The sequence below is a fragment of the Micropterus dolomieu genome, linkage group LG09, assembly GCF_021292245.1.
Source record: "Micropterus dolomieu isolate WLL.071019.BEF.003 ecotype Adirondacks linkage group LG09, ASM2129224v1, whole genome shotgun sequence".
NCBI lineage: Eukaryota > Metazoa > Chordata > Actinopteri > Centrarchiformes > Centrarchidae > Micropterus > Micropterus dolomieu.
Window position 1 is genome coordinate 804,115 of NC_060158.1, and position 20,541 is coordinate 824,655.

The following is a 20,541-nucleotide window of genomic DNA, read 5'->3' on the forward strand; positions in this document are numbered from 1 at the left end:
AACCTTTATTTGTTATTAATGAACGTCGAGACCACTTCTCTAAGAAGAGTCTTTTTTGTCAGGGCAGGGGAGAAACTTTTCTTTTCACTTTCTTGTTTTTTTCAGGAGGGCAATTCTTCCCTCCGAAGCCTTTTATCTGCAAACATTTGTGACACCGTCGGCTCTTGATTACTATATTAAAGACTATTTTAAGCCTTGAGTGGTTCAGTTTGTAACTTTTGTTGCTAAGCAATGTTGGCCAAAACTGTGCTTATTGGCTAGAGCTGGCACTTTTGCCTGGCAACATTACCTGATTGTGTATTCTGGAGGCGCTGGCAAAGAGCTTCCAGTTGCAGGCAACTCTCGTGCAAAGACGACTCCGGCTGCTGTGTCGTTTGTGCTTCAAAGGGCCACGTATTATTTTTTATCAGCTTGTCCCTAAATGCACCACATCTGCGCCTACAGACGAGTGTGTGTGTTTTGTGATGCTATGAAATAAGTGAGTGTATTTGACTTTGAATAAATTGTCAGAGTCGCAGGCCTCTAGTTCAGAGGATGAAACCCTGCTGCAGAAGGAGCTCTCTTGTTTTAACAAGCTTCAAGAGAACAAGGCGAGTCTAGACCGGGTCAAGATGTGATTCGTTAACGCCTAATAATCTGAATCAGGTCTACGGCTCAAGGTTCAATATGCGCATCCAATAAAAATACATTACAGTCGTCCCATCCTCATAAACCAGCGCTGATTACCAAAACACCACAAAGCACCACAGGCCTCCTGCAGTGCCGATCAACAGAACACTAAATCTCTAAACTTCAAACTTTATTTGTATAGGTGAAAAGTGCTTTAGCTGATAATAAGACAGCACAAGTGGAAACTGTGAGACTTGATGCACACGAGAAATGAAAATGTCACAACGAAGCCAATAAAACTGTGAAATCGATCAAAGACGATGACCAATAAAACCGATAAGAGGGGGTAAAACAAGCAAATCAGCAGCAGGAATTCATCAGCTGCTGCCAGTTTATACTTCACCTCTGACCTTGTGGAGAAAAAAAAGCATTAATTATTTACTAGTGATTAATGAGGAGTGGCGGTGCTTTTAAAAAATTAAAAAGTACTATCTTAAGCAGATTAAATCGTGTTTACACTGTCCCAATCTAAATAAAATGTTTAAGTGACTTTGGTTAGAAGGCAAAACATTTAGTGATCAATCACAGAGCTGCACTCAGGATGATTGGAAACTTATTTCCTCTCATTTTGTCGTGCGCACACACACACACATTTAACCGCAGATGTCAGAGGTCACTGAGTCAGCAAAAAAAAACATCCTCTCCTGCTCGAGAAATGACGCATAAACTAATATATATTCAATCATAAATAACATAAATAATCACCTGCAGGGTGCAGCTCTCAGATCCTCCTGTAGGTGTCGCTGTCTGTTGTCATTTCACAGACCTGTGTGGGGATGAATCTACTTTTAATACCTCTGATCAGCTACAACAAGCCCATTTATCACACACACACAAAAAATACACGAGTCTGATTAAATGCAGACAGCAATCTGCCGCGCGGAGGAACTTAACTTCCACTCCCACACCTCTTACTCACCGGGGCTTGTTCATTTTTCTTTAGATTAATGCATTAGCTGCACACAGGGTGTTGTGTGATGCTGCTGCACCAGAGCAGGCTGCTGTTTGCGAGGTCATCTCCAGGATCAAACAGGTGTTCAAAGAAAATCAACACACTGGCATTTCTAAATATCATCACATCGTGTGTTTTTATTTACACTCTCATGCATGTAAATAATGTTTTAACACGCTTTAAGAAAATGAAGCATAGTTAGATGTTAAAATATGTGTAAAATGTATATAAATAGAACAAAAAAAGAGGATACTATACATTAAAGCAAAACTATAAGTTTAATCAGGGTGTTGCAGAGGCAGCGTGGTGCAGGTTAAAGTGGCTTTACGTTGCATAAAGTCGTTATAAACTGAATTTAGAGCACCACCTGTGTGCTGTGAGCTCCTACATGGCCGTATAGGAGTGTTGAAGCGATGTTTAGTCACAGCCATCCTGTGCTGTAAGTCATGAAAACAGCAGACCGGTGCAGCTCAGGGCTGCAGGAGGGGGACAGGGGGTGCGTGGCTGCAACATGCCTGCGCCTCTCCACCGCAACCCGACCAGCCGTGCCAGCGTCCGGCTGCGCCATTATCAAACTTTTCTGTACATTTTCACGTCACCTGGACGCGAAACATAAATTTGGCATCCTATGCAAATATATGCTGACGTAAAAGATCATGTGGTTTTTGTCGTCGATCCCCCCTATGAGCAACGAGGAGGGTTTTTTTTTCTCCTCTCTACTGTTGTCTTTAGGTTAGCTATGCTACAATCTTTACTGTACCCAGCGCTAGCTATATGCGCCCCGCACCGCACCACTCTGGATATCTGGGAATAATCAACTTCCAGGCTGTCGCTCCCTGCACCCGGAGACTACACACAGGTAGGACACAAGGGAAACTTCTTATTTATTTAACTCCTGGAGAGAAATTTTGACCAAAGTGACCGCAAAAGTGAAGTTATTAAAGCGGATTGGTTGCAGCCAGACTAGCCGCCTGGCTGGCTGTTTCTGCCCAGGCTGCTGCTGCTGCTGCTGCTGCTAGCGTCCGTCCGTCCGTCCGTCCCCTCCATCACAGGCTCTCAGAGTGGGAATCACCTTGCTTTCACCCAGAAAACCTCCACGACAGCCAAACTAGAATTAAAACAGATAGATACCTGGCTGTCACGCAACTTTAGTGGGTGTGCGACTGGTCTCGGGTTATATTTGAGGATAGTTGTCAGACAAGTGAATGTCATCCGGTTCGCGTTGGTTTTTTTTTTTTTTTTTTTGGTAGCCAACTTTTGCCGTCCCCCCTCCACCCCCGGTGAAAGTGCACATAATAAATTTATTAGCCAGCGGAGCTAGCCGCTAGCCAGTTAGCCCCTGTCAATGACGGGCAACCCGGTGAAGCTAAGTGCTTTAGCTTTAGCCTTTTCCCCCCCGCACACAGCAGCGCAAAACGTGGCTGCCCGTCTCTGGATGTTATGCTTTCATGTCGGGAAATGCATTTGTTTTGGCTGGCTCCCTCTCTCCCTCCGAGTTAGCGTTACTCCGCGGAGCCCTGTAGAAAATAATCCCGCTGTATTATGATTTTTTCCCCTCCGTGCCACGGTAGCGGTAGGAACCGGTGACAGTTTGGTTCGGAGTGTCGGTTCAAGTGTTGTTGTTGCCCGCTGTACGTTAGGTTCAAACGGGGCTAGCTAGCAGACAGCCAGTCTGGCTGCTTGGGTCATCTGAGGTGAAGCCTCCGTCAGCGGGCTGTATAGAAACAGCCTGGCTGCTCATGGCAGACTGGTTTTTAACTACCGTTTTAGGAGAAACGGACCCGGCAGATAAAATGGTTGTTAGTTTTTTTAACTGGTTTACGTGTTTAAGCGAACTGTCTTCAACGTTAACGGTCGCTTTTAACGCCTGTTTCGTATAGATGCGGACCGTTTGGTGTGCGTTACTCACTGCACGCGCTGCCGGTTAGTTTGATATTAAACAGTTTTCACGCTGAAACGAACCGTTGGTTTGTGATTTTTACACCTTTAACTTGTTTATATGGAGACAAATAAGTCGGTCAAGTTTTGTTGAATTATGTTAATGAAGTCGTTTCATGTTAAATACAAACGGACTGTTGTAGATCTGGTTCAGAGGACTGGCTGCCTGTTTGGGTGAACAGCCGTTGACTTCATATCGGTTAATGGCAGACTGGTCTTTTACTGGTTTACACTGAAATAGGCCGCCAGTATGTACAGTATTCTGGTTTTTAAACTGGTTTTATGTAAGGAGCACAAGGAAGGCAGTGTGGTTTCTAACTGGTTTATAAAGAAAATGTCAGATACCCTAATCTGAGACTGTTTTTTTTATGGAGACAGGACAGTTAAGTTTTGTTGAATTATGTTAATTGTGTCGTTTCATGTTAAATACAAACTGTGGTAGATCTGGTTCAGAGGACTGGCTGCCTGTTTGGGTGAACAGCCATTGACTTCACACCGGTTATTGGTAGACTGGTCTTCCACTGGTTTTCTACTGGTTTACACAGAAATAGGCCGCCAGTGTACAGACTCTCAGTTTGTATGGCAGTCTGGTGTGTAAAGAAACCCTAATCCGAGACTGGTTTTTATGGAAACCAGTGTGTGTGAAGGTTGAATTAAATGAATTTTTATCCATTGGCAGTTTTGTTAATGTCTTTGTTTTCAAAAGTGGTTGTTTATTATTTAATTTTTAATTGTTGTTTTTTTTTTATTTTTTTACAGCTACTGGCTGTTGTAGTTTGCTTGAACAAACTGGTTTATACAGTGTATTGATCCAGTACCATGTTTCTGAACCGGTATACGGACTGGCATTGGTGGCACACAATATAGAAGTTATTTTCTCGTGATCAAAACTTTTCCCCTGGATCTCAAATTCATCCAGTTCCTTCTCAGTATGTTCTCCGACCTAATTTTCTACCCAAATCTTGTTACATAAAAATCATGAATAATTAGGTGTGCCTTGCGCGCCGGTTTAGGCCCATATGCATGCAGTGACGTGGTGGCACACACCAAAAAAATACACCCTGATGACCCTCAGTTTAGTCATCAACCAACCTACTCTTCTTGTTTGGTGTTTTGTGGTTTTTCCTTGCTGTCCTTGTGTGACTCTCTACAGCTTGAGTCTAGTTTGAAGGACGTACAGAGGGAAGATTTCTGTCAGGCTCAGAAGAACAGGTGTGTAAACTGAATTTGGGCAGGTTTTCACCCTCCACCACATCCCTGACAGTGTGACTGAAGTGTGTCTTGGCTCTTGGAAAACACAGGAGAGAGGCTCATATTTGGCAGCAGCAGCTCCTCCTCTTCCTCCTTCCTCTATACTGCCCGGTGACAGCGTTAACATCCACCTCCTCCCAGCCGCTACCACTGTATGGCTCCTCTTGTTGAAAGTGTGTCAGATTTTTATTTTTTTATTATTATCTCCCTCTCGCCTGTTCTGCTTCATAATCACATTTCCTTTTCCATTGACCGACTTTTTTTTTTGTCTCATATTTTGCCTCTATTGTATCGCCGCCGTGTCAGGCTTTTTAATCCTATGATATGGATGCAGGGATCAGTCAGTCATGCTGCCAGTCTCCGAATCAGAGCGCGCTCGCTTGCTCTCTGGCTGCTATTTATTTGTCACAAACGCCAACACACACACACACACGCATCACACACGCAATCACACAGCTCTCGTGCGCTTTCCCTTCCTTCGCCTGGAGACTTCACACACACACACACACACACACACACACACACACACACTCGCTTTCCACTTCCTGCTCTAACACGCTGCTACTTCTTTGACATACACACACATTTTGCCGGCTCCTAAGAAGTGCAGCTGTGATTCGCTGTTGCCACCTGACCTGTCACCCCAATCCACAATCTCACACACACACACACACACACACACTCTGCAACTGTGGCGAGCTTTTATTTCACCGTTTAGACTGTTCACATCATTGGGTTTTTATCGCTATAAAATTGCTGCTTGACACTTATTTATTTTATTTTTTTAAATTATTTGTGGCGACAGAAATGGACCCCATTCTGCGTTTGTGTTGCCCTCCGTGGCATTCAGTCATGAGGGGTTTATGGCAGCTATACGAGCCGGGAAAACACACACACACACACACACACACACACTCATTGTTGCCCTGTCAAACTGCTATTTATTTCACACATGCACGCACATTCGCAAAGCACGCGTGACAGCTGCATCTTGCACGCACACACACTTTATTTTGCTTTTATTTCACTCAAGCACACACGCACATGTATTGTCGGTGCTATTGGTGTTTTATGAAATAGTGAGAGGCTGTGTGTTTGTGTGTGGGTGTGTGTTTGGGAAAGAGAGTACGAGCGTGCCATGTTGTGCGTGAGTGAGTGAAGTGGCGGTGATTTCGCGTGTGTGTGTGTGGTGAGTCACCGGAGAGCATGGGCTGGTCAGAAACACTGTGTGTGTGGGTGGGTGTGTGTTCGCCCTGCCTCTCTGCTGGAGCTCTTCATGGGGAAACTCGACACACACACGCACACACACACATTTACACACATTTACACACACAGGCTTTTTTGGATCTGCACGGCTGCTGTTGGATCAAACCCACCTTCCACGTCGACTGGGAGGGTTTGGGGGCGAAGTTAGTGTGAACACGAACACCAGGGATCCCCATTTGACCAGATTTAACTCCCATGACTTCCCTAAGATATTAAGAGCTTTTATTTTGGTGTCATCTTTTTGACAATTTGTGCTCTCAGCTTCTTGTTGCTGAAGGACATCACGTTGCAGATGATTTCTTTGTCTGCGTTTGGAAATTTTTCTTTTAGTTATTTCTGCCATGCACACATTCTGCACCAGGGTAGAAGAAGCTGTCACACCATTAAATAAATTGTTTTTTAAAAGTTATGTGCCAATACTTCTGCACCAGTTTGTTCATGCTGTCAAAAGGCTTTTACAGGTGTAATTTTTAAACTTGGGCCAGCTGCTCCGAAACTCTAGTCTTTTTTACTCTTTAAATCTAAAGGCTGTTTTTCTGCTGCATCCTATTCTCTGAAATTGGCAGTTTTGACTTTCTTAAAGGAGACCTGTTGTGCTTTTCCATATTTTATGAGTTATCTACAATGTTACAATGTTGGATGTTCATGTTAAACATGGTGAAAGCTTTAAATAAAGTATTTCAGAGAAATCCCTTTGAGCCAAAACCTCAGATTCCCTCCCTCTGTTTTCAACTGCTTTTTCTACCAACGGCTCCGTTCTACGACACACGGAGCCAGACGTTCCAGACGCTCCCGCTGTTCCATATATGGTCACTTGCTCTGCACAGCAACGCTCAGTTTGTCTGTACTGCTCTGAGGCAACAGCCTGAGGCGGTTTGCAACATTTTCGGATTGAACGGCATGTTTCCTTGCAACGTTGCGCAACGTTCTGCAACGGGCTTCGAGGTATGTTTGCTCCCGTTTGGTGGGCGTGTCTCAGGTGTTTCCCAATCGGCGACAACAAGTTTGTAAACATAACGGCGTTAAAAAGGCAGGAAAATGCAGTGCGCTTGCGTACACAGCAGGGTGGTCAGGCGACCAGCGTTTCCGTTGAAAAATACGTTTTGTCTGCGCTGAACTTGCCCCCTGGTAACAGGCTTCAGGTCTTGGCCAATCAGAAGAAGACAGTGGGCTTAAGGGGAGGGGGTTAAAGAGACGGGAGCATCTGTAGCTTGTTTCAGACAGAGGCTGAAATGAAAGGCCTACATGAAGGCCAGTATAAGAAAGAAAATTCAAAACTTTGAATCATGCAAAGCTGCCATACAGGAGTCAACAGCAAACGTCTGGACAAACAATCCCACAGCGGCTTGTTAAAGCAGATATTAACATCTTTTTTTACATCTTTTAAATCTGCATCTGGACTTTTGCCAGTAACACAGCACCCGTTGCATTTTGAGACCGTTTTTGGTCTGTTTTCCCAACCCTGTGGTTCACAAACTTTTTGTGTCATGCCCCCCTTCAGAAGCCAAAAAGCCCCTCACCACATGTAAATGGACTGAATCTTAATAAATCATGAACAATATTGGGGGAGCAACAGATATAAAATGAACCATGTTGAATTCACTTGAAATAAAACAAATGATCGCTGCGCTGTCATCACCAAACTCTTGTTGTTTATTTTTTTTTCCTACTTAAATCATCTTCATTCAACTTCTACTCAATATTTATTCCCTGGTCATCCACGCATCAGATCTATGCCCCTCCAGTTTGGGAACCGCTGCCCTAACCAATCAATAGTGAGTTAAGTAGTGAGTTTGCCCCGCAAACAACATTTTCAGGCGGTTCAGAAGCTGTCGAAGTTAATATGAGCAGTTTATCGTTTTTCACAACATTGACAACAAAATCAAGGAAACACAGAAGTTTTAGTTTCACAAGAACTAAATCCAGGGAACCTCAAATTGGACTGGCCACAGAAATGAAAACTCTTGCTTCGATGTCTAAATAGAGCACCAAGAATACTTTTCTATCTGCCCTGATGACCCTGTGAGGTTTAAACCGGTCGCTTGACTAACTTGATAAAGGCTTTTAAAAGAAAGTTTGCTTAAAAGTGCCTAAAGAGTGTTTTATTTTCTGTTAACAGTTGAAGAACTATATCGATTTTAAGGGTTTAATCACTTAAAATTATGTTTATTTAATCTATCTTACACTTGGTTGTCGTATCTGGGACCACTTGACCGAGTCATATGAACTGATTCTGATCAATGCCTGATTTAATCAGAGCATCTCTATTAAGCATCATCCATATCTGATGTGGCTCATTGTGTATGATAATATTTAATTCTGTTATATCATTAATCAGTATGATCCTGTTATCTATGGGCAGTATCACCTAAATCTATCCTCATAATGAAATATTGATCAGTGTGGAAACGGCAGTAATGGCGTTTTACGTGTCCTGTGGTCTGCGTGCTGCTTCAGAGGCTTTTCCACTCTGCCAAGAATAAATGAGGGGGAAATGCTTGTAATTGTTTAAATTTTTTTTGGCAGGAGGAGGCTAAAACTTTAGGATATTGAATACTGGCACAATACAGCAGATTCAGTCCAAAAATATCCGCGTTTACTTTGACAGCCTTCACTGGTCAAACCAGAAAACAGAGAAGATGAAGTGTACATCCTAATGACACGTTCCTAAAAATTTTACTTAAATACAGTGACAGAAAAAATAAAATACAGGAGAAAATGCAAATGAGTTTTTTTTTTTTTTTTTTTTGCAGACAAGATAAATCAAGCTCAGTTGTGGTTGCGTGCTTGTCAGCTGAGAGCTCTGTAGAGTAATTAATATTAATGTAACATGCAAATAAAACAGTAAGACTTCACTTCTGTCGTCTGTCTGCAGAAAGAGAGGTGTAGAAAGCTCGTCTTTATGCGGCGCCGCAGGGAGCCGAGTGATTGATAAACAAACTAACAGTAAACACGTCTGCTTCCACATGATGAAATATCTGTCTGGACCAATCACTGACAAATATGTCACCTTGTTTTTTTTAGCTGTAACTGTTAGTTTCCCCTCCGGGCCAATCAGCTTAACATCGATCTGCAGCGCCGTCCCGCCCACAGCTTCGTCAACGGGGACAAACTGGGAGGTCACGTGATGTGAGACAGTCAATAAAACAAAACTACATGCCAGATTATAAAATAAAATGTAGTGTATATAGCCAGGGCTGTTTGGGAACGGGTCATATTGGGCCGCTTGTATGTTTTTCTATTGGGGTCACTGTTCAATGCAAGGGGGGTTCACCTATTTAGTGCTAAATAAATAGCATTGAAATTGAATGAGAAACTATGTTAGACAATTGGACAAAATGGACATCTAACTAATAAATAAACCACACCTTTTTGTTTCACCAGGATTTAACTGTTCAAACAAATATTTTAAGGTATTTTCAGGCCCACTTTGAAGAACTGCATTTCACTTAAAACACATAATTCAGCTTTATGTCATATGTGAGAAGGAAAAGCAGCAAATCCTTATATTTTGAACCCGTATTATGTTTGGTAAGGATTAATTGACTATCAAATTAGTTTTATAAAAGGGTTTGACGATACACTTAGCTCACGAGAAGGAGACGAGATGATATTTTAACACCGTTTTTTAAGAAATCTTCTATATCAGTGAATTTTTCCCAAATTCCGTGATTTCCCCGTCTTCAATTTGTGTTTTTGAATTTAAGCACATTTTGTCATCAGTGTGTAATCATGTGGGTTGATTCATAAAATTCCAACAAAAAATTTAATATCAATTAATATCAATTATCAATTTAATTTTTTGTTTTTTAACGGAAAATCTGACTCCGCCCAAACAGCCGCGAAATCTTCACCGATGTGGCCGCACTTTTGAGAGTTTATTGAAGTGATGAGCTGTTTGAGCTTACTTCGATATGACAAAACATAGCAGTAGTCTTAATCGCAGCGCACTGCCATACAATCGATTTTTAAAAATGGCGAGGGGCATCTTCTCTGCTAATGTCATGCTGACATCGTGAGACAGCGAGAAATATCGCCATGGTTTAATATCGCAAGATCTTGTGGCACGATTTCATCACACCCCTAGTTTTAGATACAATTCCTGTCCTGATACATTTGACTAATTGATTTTTTTTATATATATTTATAAAGAATAAGAAGCCTGTAGTAGCGCAAAGCCCGCCATGGCAGCGGGGAAAAAACAGCGAGTACAGGTAGAATATTTTCACAATCTAAATCTGTGAATTGAGGTTTTACTAGCTGGTTTGCTGTTAGAGTTTTATTTTGTTTCTGTTGAGTTTGAGTTGTGTTTTGCGATGATTTTAAGAGGCAGTAAAGTTTTTGTTTGGTGAACAAGAATTAGGAAGGTGTGCAGCTGTTTTTCTGTTTAAAAAGAATATTTTATTTAGTTTTTTTTATTAGACAAAAAACAACATCACCTGAATTTCTTTCCTCTTAAAATATATTCAGGCTCCACTCTGTGAAAGTGTGTCATTTTGTCATAATGTACGGAGTGCCCATTAAAAAAAAGTAGTCGGATTTATTTCTGCTTTATCTCCATCAATCGTCCGGTGAAAGCAGGTGTCACTTTTCTTTCCGCGTATATCTCATATTTAGAGACAAACACTTCAGAAACAGATGCTGTGTTTGTTATCGCTGCTTATATTATTTAGATTTTTTTTCCCCCTCTTAAATCTCCAAGAAGTCATTTTTATTCATGAAGAGAGAAAAGAATTCTTATTTTCTCATTAAAGCCTGCAGTGTGTGTTTCTCAATTACTCAACACATGAGTGACCAGCACCACTGATGGGCTCATCAGACAAAAAACGTCTTAGATTAGCTCCCCCCACCCCCAGATCTGTGTTTTGTTGAAGAACCCCCTCCCCTCATGTCTGGATTGTTAATTTGAACCTTGTTCCAAACCCTCATTTATCCAGAAAAGGCTTACTGAGCACGGTTCCCTCTTTTTCATCAGCGTCCTCATTGATATTCATGTGTTTCCTCATTTTCACACCTGGGGGCCGCCCGCTAACGCCACAGGCTCGTCTCATGATGGCCTCCGCTGGGAGAGGACGCTGCCTTGCTCAAGAGAACTTCAGTTGTATGTTTTATTAAGACAGAGGATATTGTTTCCCAGTATTTTTATTTTCGCCAGCTGGTCCGCAGTTGGAAACAACCACTTTCCAGGCGAGAGGCTGTTTCTGTGATGCTGCCTCGGCCCGTCTTCTTCTTTCTGATCTGTTTGACAGCAGCTCCTCTGCTGAGCCGCTTCACCTTGCAGAAACAAAGTGGAAACACTCAGCTGCCGCCACTAATGAACAGGTTAACACTGAGGCAAGAAAATCAAATGAGTTTTCCAAATTCACAGTGAGCGATACGAGACTGTGGACTGTTTTAAACCGTGGTAGCTATTACTTAAATATCTAAAGGCGTGTAGGATATTCTGGGCAATGATTCAAGTAAGCAGGAGCTTTATAATGATTTTTGATTTGTTTTTATTTTGCTTGATTTTACAAAAACATTCCCTTCTGGTTCATTCACAGGTTCTCAATTGATTTTCCAGATAAGTTATAGTGACATTTATACCTGTAACATATTCTGGGAATTAGGGCTGAACAATTAATCTAAATTTTTTAATATATTTTTTTATATTCATTTATAATTTTACAATAGTATTTGTTTAAGGTGATATTTGTTTTAAAATAACATTTTAAATTAAATATTTTTGTGCTGCAGAGATGTCCTGGCCTACACATCATATTTGTTTGGTACAGATACTTTAGAATAATAATGTAAAAATGATAATTTCCCTTTAATATTGCAAATCATATCGTAATTGCAATATCAAAATAATCGCTATTGAATATTTTTACAGAATCGTTCAGGCCAATTCAATATTACACATTTATATATGAACACCCTTGAGATTTGAACTGTTAGTCAAACAAAGCCATATTTTTTGATGATGTCGAAAAAAGTGAGTGAGTGAGCTTGTTAACCTGCCACCTTCCATCCCCTAGCAGCAGATGGAGATGGGTTCTTTGGTTTAGTCAAAGTCCTTATAGGCAAGTCACGCCACTCGGCAGCCATCTTGGCAACGCCTCCGCGCAGCTATTTCGGGCTAACGAGACCAGGCTACTATCTGAATGAATGGGGAGAGCACGAGAACTGTGCTTTTACTGGGACACAAAAAACTACATGAATCAGCAGTAGAAACTAATAAAAATCGCTGAAATAGTTTGGCTGCTAAAAGCAGACGATTGGCTTTCTAGCAGGAGGGGCGGGATAACCGCCATCTTTACTGTTACGGGCTTTTCCCCATAGAGTTGTATTGAGGATGTGGTTGAGTGGCGTGTCTCCTCTATAAAACGTGGCAGGTTTAGTTTAATTGATCCTTTCTCTGATGGGGATTTGTGCAAGTTAGACTCCATGACTCTAAATATCAGTATAACTTCACCATCCGTGAAACCAAAGCGGCAGACGGGTTTTACAGTTGCGACGTTTTCTCTGATACACAAATAAGTCATGAGTCGGTTCGCTAGTCGCGGGTTGAACAAAACAAACCAGGTCCATCCCCCACCGGTTAAAAATGAACAAATGCCTGGGGTTATTGGTGTGTCATGATTTCACGTGCAGCTGACTTTTCCTTTGCACGTTAAGAAAAATAACTTTCTGAACTCATTGCTTTGATTTTTTTCTACATCACATTTTGCCCCAAAATAATAATACAAAGAAATTATGTTTCTGAAAGAAGCAGGATTTTGATTATTAAGAATTCAGTTACTTTTAATTTAACTTTTCACATGTTTGGTCTGTGAAATGTCAAAATAAATGACTAATGCCCTTCACATTGCCAGAACCCAAAGAGACATCCTCTGACTTCTTACTGAGCCTGACCTCCAGTCAATAACCCCCTAGTATTACTGTTATATGACATTCAAAGAAATACGACCATCCAGCAAATATTTGTGTCTTTTATTACCTGATAAACAACTAAATAAAATGCCATGTACATTCACTGTAATAAATAAATAACCTGTGGAATGTAGTCATTTTACTGTGGTTTTCTTTTCATTTAATTGCATTTTTTTTCCATCTTTGTTGCCAGGTTGGAGCAGGTCAACTGGCACTCAATACGTTTTTATTTCCCAGACAGGTTTTGGCATTAGCTGTGGAAAATTAGAACTGACCCCTAGATAATTATAATAAATATAATATTGATTATGCTAATTAATGTCCAGAAATACAACTTTCTTTTCATTTGAAGCAAGAGAGACTGCAGAATACAGTCTGGAGAGGAACTATACATTTTTGGTGCATAATGTGAAAGCTTTTACTTTCATTATCATTATTCAACTAACTGTATTGCTTTAAATTAAATATTACACCGTGTACCAAATCATCAGGTTCTTTGTGTGACACAGAGCGAAACAGGTGAACAGATGTCTGCCTCCTGAATTCTCCTCAGACCTGCGTGGTAAAGAAGATGACTTTATCTTACACAAAAACAAAAATAAATCATAAAATTAAAGTTCATGTATATGATAGATGGAATTCCCTACTTTTCACCTAAGTTAGGATGTATATTTTCTTTTTGATGTCTGGTTGCACTCTTGTCACTGTCACATTTGACTGTTTAAAATACATGAGACAAGGCTCTTTTGTTATTTATAGTTTATAGTTTCTATTTTCTTTTTGAACTGATTGAATTAGCCTCATCCTGCTGATTTCCAAATTTAGGAATCGGGAGCTCTCATTCTCAATCTCTCTTTCTCTCTCTCACACACAGACAGACGCACACACACACTCACTCAGTGTAAATAGGAAATTGTTTTTTGGCAGCGGCGCTCTGAGACACAACAAAGCCCTGTTTCAAACGCAAGGATGGTTTCTATTTAGGCAGCATTTCTAAGAACGAAAATGTTAGTTTCATCAGGTAGGACACATGGGAGGAAGGAAGCATGCAGTGATTTCTTAGGAGGAGTAGGAAATCCCACAATGCATTGCAACAACATTGCTAAATAACAAAAGCCCAAAAACATCTCCCAATATTACAAGATCGCAGGTGTGAAGTCTTGTCTTTGAGGAAGTTTCCTAAAAGTGCATTTAAAGGGGAACTCCACGCTGAATTACACAGAAAACTGCGCAACTGAGAGCATGTGACCACACCCAGATCAGTGATGTCACAACAGGGCTGTCCAATCAGGGGTTAAAGGTTAGCCAGTGTACTTTGAATCTATGAGAATAAAGTGTTCAATAGAAACTCGGTGGCAACTACAAATTAAACGCAACAATGAGTTAATGGTGCTGGAAAATCTGAAACATTATAAACATGTATTTAATTTAGTGGATTTTTAAACCCATGATTGACGAGTTAGTGGAGGTGGCAAGTTTTTTTTTTTTTTAACAGCTATTTGTTCAATCATTGTCACCTGCTGACCTGAAGTTACAATGGTTTACAGTCGCAATGGATAAGACACATGCCTTGGGTGTGAGAGACCCGGGTTCAATCCCCCACTGACACTTAACCCCTAGTTGCTCCAGAGGCGTGCGACATCTGATATATATATATATATAGCAACTGGAAGTCGCTTTGGATAAAAGCGTCAGCTAAATGTAAATAGAGAGCCAAAGTCCGTCCCTTCCACTTCCACCCCATGGGAAGTTATTTTGATAAAACGGTGAAAGACAACATTTCTTTTTTAATCCTGTTTGAGTTGTGCCCTAAATTAAACACATTATGTTTGTCAATTTAAAGAGGTGGTATTCTGCTTTTTAGCTTTTCCCCTCTCCTTTATTGAGTTATATACCTTTTTTGTGCATGTAACAGGTTTGCAAAGTGAAAAAGCCCAAAGGGAGTTCCCATCTCCTACAGAAAACTCTGCTCTGAACTGCCTGAACAGCTTGTTTTGTAGTCCAGCCTTTTCTTAGGCTTTCTTGTGACGACACAGCAAAATGTGCGTCACAACGCTCGCCAAGAGGCTAGTCCAACACGCCCTCAAAAACACCGGTGGAAAAACAGCGAGCTGCAGCACACAGCTCTCCTCTCCCTCCAAACACTCGCTACCCTCCAGGCAGTCAGTGGACATAAAGTTGTTCCTGTGATGTAGAGACAGAGCTCAGTTAAAACTTTACGGATGAAAGATACATTTGTTACAGATTAATAACTCACCGCTCTGAAACTCTCGCTCCAGTCCATGTTGCCAAGCTGGTCGGCAACATGTAGCGTTTACCGGCTTCTCGCTGACCCGCCCTTCTCTGCTTCTGATTGGCTATTAGTCCTTAACTAGGAACTGCACATGTGCAACTCCCGACAAAGATCATTTAGAGACAAGATGCATCACTCCGTAGCTAAAACGAAGCCTTCAACACAGGGTGAAAAGAGGAGCTGCAGCAATGTGCAGTATGACAAAAAAATATAGTGTTTTTTGAAAATAAAACCTGTTCTGGTAAAACACCTTAATAATATTATTAACCTGAAAATTAGCCTGATACCACCTCTTTAAATATAAATTTGTAAGTCAATAAAAGTCGCAGTTTGTCGTAACATTAATTTTGTGTGAAAACCAAACGTTCATTGCTTGGTTGCTACTAGCTAGGTAGCTTAGCTATATTCCGCGCATAGATTTATCTCACCTGATGTTTTTAATCCAACGACTCCTTTCATCTCCTCATCTACGCATGGAAGCTCTTTGACGTTCATTCATTGAGAGAAAAAGTTATGACGTGATAAGAGACTTTTGGATTTGTAGTCTATGTATTTTCAAAGTTGTATACTTTCACAGCTTTATGACAAACTTGTCTTTTAATTTGACAAATTTATGTGTAATCCAGGGCACAATTCAAACGGGATCAAAAGATTTGTTGTCTCTTGCCTCGACTACGGACATATTTTTTCTGAAATAAGGTCCCGTGGGGCAAAACCTTTTTCTGCACACTGCTTTAAGGATCCAGTTTTCCTTCAGAGAAAATTACCTAAATTTGAATTTGTTCAGGACACAAGAAACAAATCCGTCCATCATGTTCTGTATTTTAAAACTTGATTGTTAGTACGACGATACACCACAGTCTGTGTTACCCCAGCTCCTACAGCTGTACATAAAAAGAGCCATCAGGGCCGACATTACTCACAGTGTCCCTTCACTCCGAATAAAACCCCGCTGCTACTGAGGTCACCATCACACCAACCAGCTGAATGTGATACTCCCTGACGGAGGCTTATTCATCTCCAATGAAAGAATCTGTTTCAGACGCAGGCGGTGAAAACGTTACTCTACTTACCAAACTGTCCCGTCTACCTTTTATGGAAAGGAAGTTGTCGTGAAGACTAAAATAATATCAGGGGGAATCAAAGTTTGCGATGAAAACTGATGCTGCAGTTCCTCAATCGATCCCCTAAATCGATCAGTTTCATCTCAGGACATTTGAGCTGCAGGATCCCTGAGTAGGACTCTGTCCATCAACAGAAAAGGATTAAAGCTGCTGGTTTGAATCCCTGAACCAGCAGGAAGATCCGTAGAGATAGTGAATGCATCACTACTGCCAGCTCTTGAAAGCTACTCGCAAGGTTCAGAAAAAGCAAAAAAATGTCCAGGTATGCTCTCCATGTGTGAAAATGAAATCTCTGATGTAAACCATTTTTTTGTGCATGGAAAGAATTTAAGAAAGTGCTGTATGTGGCCAGGATTTTCTCTCGAGGTCCAGTATGTGGAGTAGAAATGAATTCCCTCTAGCAAATAATGCTGCTCACAGAAGAGTTACTGTTGTTTTACTGTCTGAACTTCAATCAATCAATCAATCACCCTGCAGCACTTTACAAAAAAGAATACATAGGACAAACTCTCACTGTTGTCAAGTTCAAAACAATATCTTGACTTTTTAAATTCTGAATCTAAATTGACATTTTGTCTGAGACTTTTGAATGGTAGTGAAGTAGTAGTAGTAGTGCATAACGCTCCTTAGGAAATATGGTCTTTTGGTTGATGCAAGAGGTTAAAGTCAGTCCTGCCACATACAGATACCTACAGCAGTGTTACCCATTAATTAACAAGACCATGGCGGCCCGCCACACCATAGTTTCAAAATGAACCGAAAATATTTTTACACATCTCATAATTACATCACAGACCTCTAAAGTTGTGTTTTGTGGGCGCTGCTGTGAGCTCGCATGCTCACACATTTCGGCTTTCGACTCGAGACAACCACTTTTCTTTTGAGGTAACTACGTTAACGGCCTGTTTCTGTCACTCGTTTGTGGGAAGGCGATTAAGCTAGCCGCACCTAAATTTGGAGTGCACACGTATTAAAGCCTTTATGGTTAGTGAAGCGGCCCAGAGCGAGCTGACAGGCAGGTTAGAGACTTTATCCTGTCAGTTTGTCTCTTTACAAAGACAAGTGTTGCAGTATGAGAGTCCTGCCTGAAGAGAGGCTGTGAAGTCTTCATGTTACCACATACAACATTATTTATCAAACCGGGTCGGACTGGATGAATTTAGCGCGAAGATACATGTGACAACGTCCGGTTTTCAAGATAAGGTGTCTATACAGGATGGAAATGAGATTAATTAAACTTATTCTATTTTCTATTCTTTGATTTAGGGTTGCTGGAAAAACATTGAATAAATTTGTTGACTTTTGTTGCTGTTTCATCACCATTTAGAGCGATACAGTGGTTTTATGATCAAATAGTTTACTAGAGCACAACATTGTTTACAAGAGTGCAAAGTTCTTCATAGATAGCCTCTTAATTTTGCACCAAATTAATGCATTCAACTTTAAAATGTACAATGGGGGCATGCACACCCACCATAGTCTCTTGTGGGAAACACTGCACGGTGTAGGTTTTGATTTATAGTTCAGATCTCACCTGTATTCAGTCTTTGATTCACTTTATGTTACAACTGACGGCGTGTATGTATATGTATGTGTGTGTGTGTGTGTGTATATATATATATGTGTATATATATATATATATATATATATATATATATATATATATAAAGATTGTTCTGGCCAGTCAGGTGAGCATAAGGTTTCAGTGGAGTTGTCCTTTACTAGATGTGTCACTGAAAAGATTACTGAGCCAGTATTTGGTGTACTGTCAAGGTAGGAGAGTATTTGAGGATAATGGATGTGGGTTTGTCAAACAACTTGCTGCCTTTCACTTCCCTTTTACTTTTGATCAAAAACATTTTTTAGTGACTTTGAGTGTACTTAATACAAAGTGACTGGGTCTTTGTCTGAACACGGCCTGTGTGTTGAGCTGTGTTTGAAATCAGCAGGGCAGAGTATTTTTCTTTTTCCAGCTTCCACCCTGCAGAGTTGTACTGTATGCAGGTCAGTGTACTGCCGGTATTTGTCATAGTGACCTCTTTCTCTGTCTGGAAAACCACTGTTACAGAAATCTGAACAGACAGACTCCCCCGCTGTTTGCTACCTAACATCCACATTAATATTTCACACTGAGTTTGTGCACGTTGGGAGTGTGTGAGTCTGGATGAAGAGCAATTAAAGTGCACCGTTTTTCTCACTTTGTTTCGGAGCAGGACACTGTCAGATGTGTCAGTCAAAGGAACTAAATGCTCTTCAAAATAAGAGCAAGCAGGATTTTTTTTCATTAAACATCTAAAATCCTCACATTTTTAAAGGGATTTCTCTTTTGTCTAAAAAAGAAAGATGTCCTTAAACTTAATTGCCCAAAAAAGCCTTTTTACTGCCTTATGTGGCGCCTTTTGAAGTATGTTTTAAATATTTTAACTGGTATTTTTGCTTAAATTCATTATATACACAGTGGAGATGGAACAGGAAAAGTTTAGTTTAGAAGAAGTTGAACACAATGCCAGTTTTTAACCACTTCAGCTGCCTTACAGGCTACTTTTCTTTGTTATTTTTATAGCATTTCTGCTTCATTAGACAGTGTGTATACACTGGAAAGGTTACAGGAAAGATGGGAGAGGAAGCAAAATGTAAACTTGGAAAGAAAAGTAGTCCAACACAAACACAAAGGCATTTTCTACCTTTACTGCCTTTTGTTTCTGTCCTCTCTGTGGCGTGCTGTTGTCAGACAGTATACAGACACACAGGGAGGTATAAACTTGGGCTCAGAGCAGCCAAACTCAGGCTCGTTAGTTTCCCACTTTACTTTTTAATGTGGTCAAAAATTCCACGTTTTGGTGAAGTGTAGACAAGGCGTCAAGCATGGGGACTATTTTTAGGCGTTGGCGGATCAAGGCTTGCGCCATCGTGCCATTTCTCTGCCTGACTCATCACCACGACAGGAAATGAACTGCTGTCTTTCTCTACCAGTCGCAGCAGGAGATGGTTTTTCCAAATTCAGCAGCCACTCCTTGGTCTTTTACTAGCCAAATTAATTTGTTGAAAATGTACTTTTTTAAAGGACAGACCGACCTCTAGGCTAAGTGGTTGTTTTCTTAGCCCACGTAGTTTCAGCTGGGAGATGTGTGCCGAGTTTGCTACGTCACGCAAGATCTTTTACCTTTTTCGTTTTAATAAACAAAATCAATTCACAACATGTCAATAAAAGGAAATATTCTTACAGCTATTTTTCTTATCAAACAGAAAAAAATACAAAAAACACTTCATTCAAACCCGACAGAAACAAAATAAACCTCACCAAAACCGTCTTGGTTAGTCTTTCCACTGTTTCAACAATCAACAGCTCTGGTTTCGTCATAAGAAACCCTTCAATTCACAGTTAGAAGTGAAAATCCTCCTGCTCTACACGCTGTCGCTGCCGCTCTGATGCCCGACCATCCTCTCGCTCCACTCCGCCGTGTCTTCGTCGTACCCGGAGTAGGAGTCCTGGTCGGAGCTGCTGTAAATCACCTCGGAGCTGGATTCCTTGCCGTCAAACTGGCCTCCGTCGGTCCTGGACACTGGGTTTGGTTCCGGTCCAGCCGTGTTCACTAGGATTAGCGGTTAGACGGTATAAGGAGAGGATGTAGGATTACTCCTGACACGGCCTGTAAGCGGGTATGAACGAAACGATTAGTCAATAATACGAATAAATGTTAGTTGCAGCCCCATATTGATTATATCTTTAATTGGCGATGTCTTGCAGGCCTTATATATCTGTGACCAGCTCCTGAAACGTGACTTTTCTTCTTCAGTTCTCCCCTCCTCTTCCTCTCGCCTCCTAAAAACAGAAATGACCTTCCCACTCCAGTCTGAACAGTCTGTCGGAGGCTGAAAGCTTGAAGCTTGAAGCTTGAAATCTCATCTGTTCAAGAAGTGCCTCTTGTTCCCGTCTTCTTCCTCCTCACTCATCATCCCTTCTCTGGTTTCTTCCCCCTGTCCTCCATGCACAGTAAAATCAAAAAGCTTTTGTAGAAGTTTATTGGATGTATAAAACCTCTTAAACCCCACCGGGTCGCCGCTTTAGCTGCTTCTAAGCTTCTTAGATCGTTAAAACAAATATTAATGTTTAAACATATGATCAATATGTA

At 41.0% G+C, this 20,541-nt stretch overlaps 1 protein-coding gene and 1 long non-coding RNA gene across 4 annotated transcripts in view; one reads left to right on the forward strand and one right to left on the reverse strand.

The window, feature by feature from the left end:
- Positions 1–782: 782 nt before the first annotated feature.
- LOC123976445 lies at positions 783–3,518 on the reverse strand. 2 transcript variants are annotated; one of them, XR_006826359.1, is made up of 4 exons: positions 1,989–3,518; positions 1,589–1,686; positions 1,375–1,435; positions 783–1,019 (listed from the first exon to the last, which is right to left on the reverse strand). It is a non-coding gene; the product is annotated as an uncharacterized LOC123976445 (long non-coding RNA). The 2 variants fall into 2 exon arrangements; XR_006826358.1 differs by lacking the exon at positions 1,989–3,518 and having other exon boundaries at positions 1,589–1,693.
- LOC123976444 (zinc fingers and homeoboxes protein 2-like) overlaps positions 2,124–20,541 on the forward strand; it is a 120,122-nt gene continuing 101,704 nt past the window's right edge. For both annotated transcript variants that reach the window (XM_046058638.1, XM_046058637.1), the window contains exon 1: positions 2,124–2,480. The gene's annotated coding sequence lies outside the window, so the exon portion shown is untranslated. The remainder of the gene's footprint in view (positions 2,481–20,541) is intronic.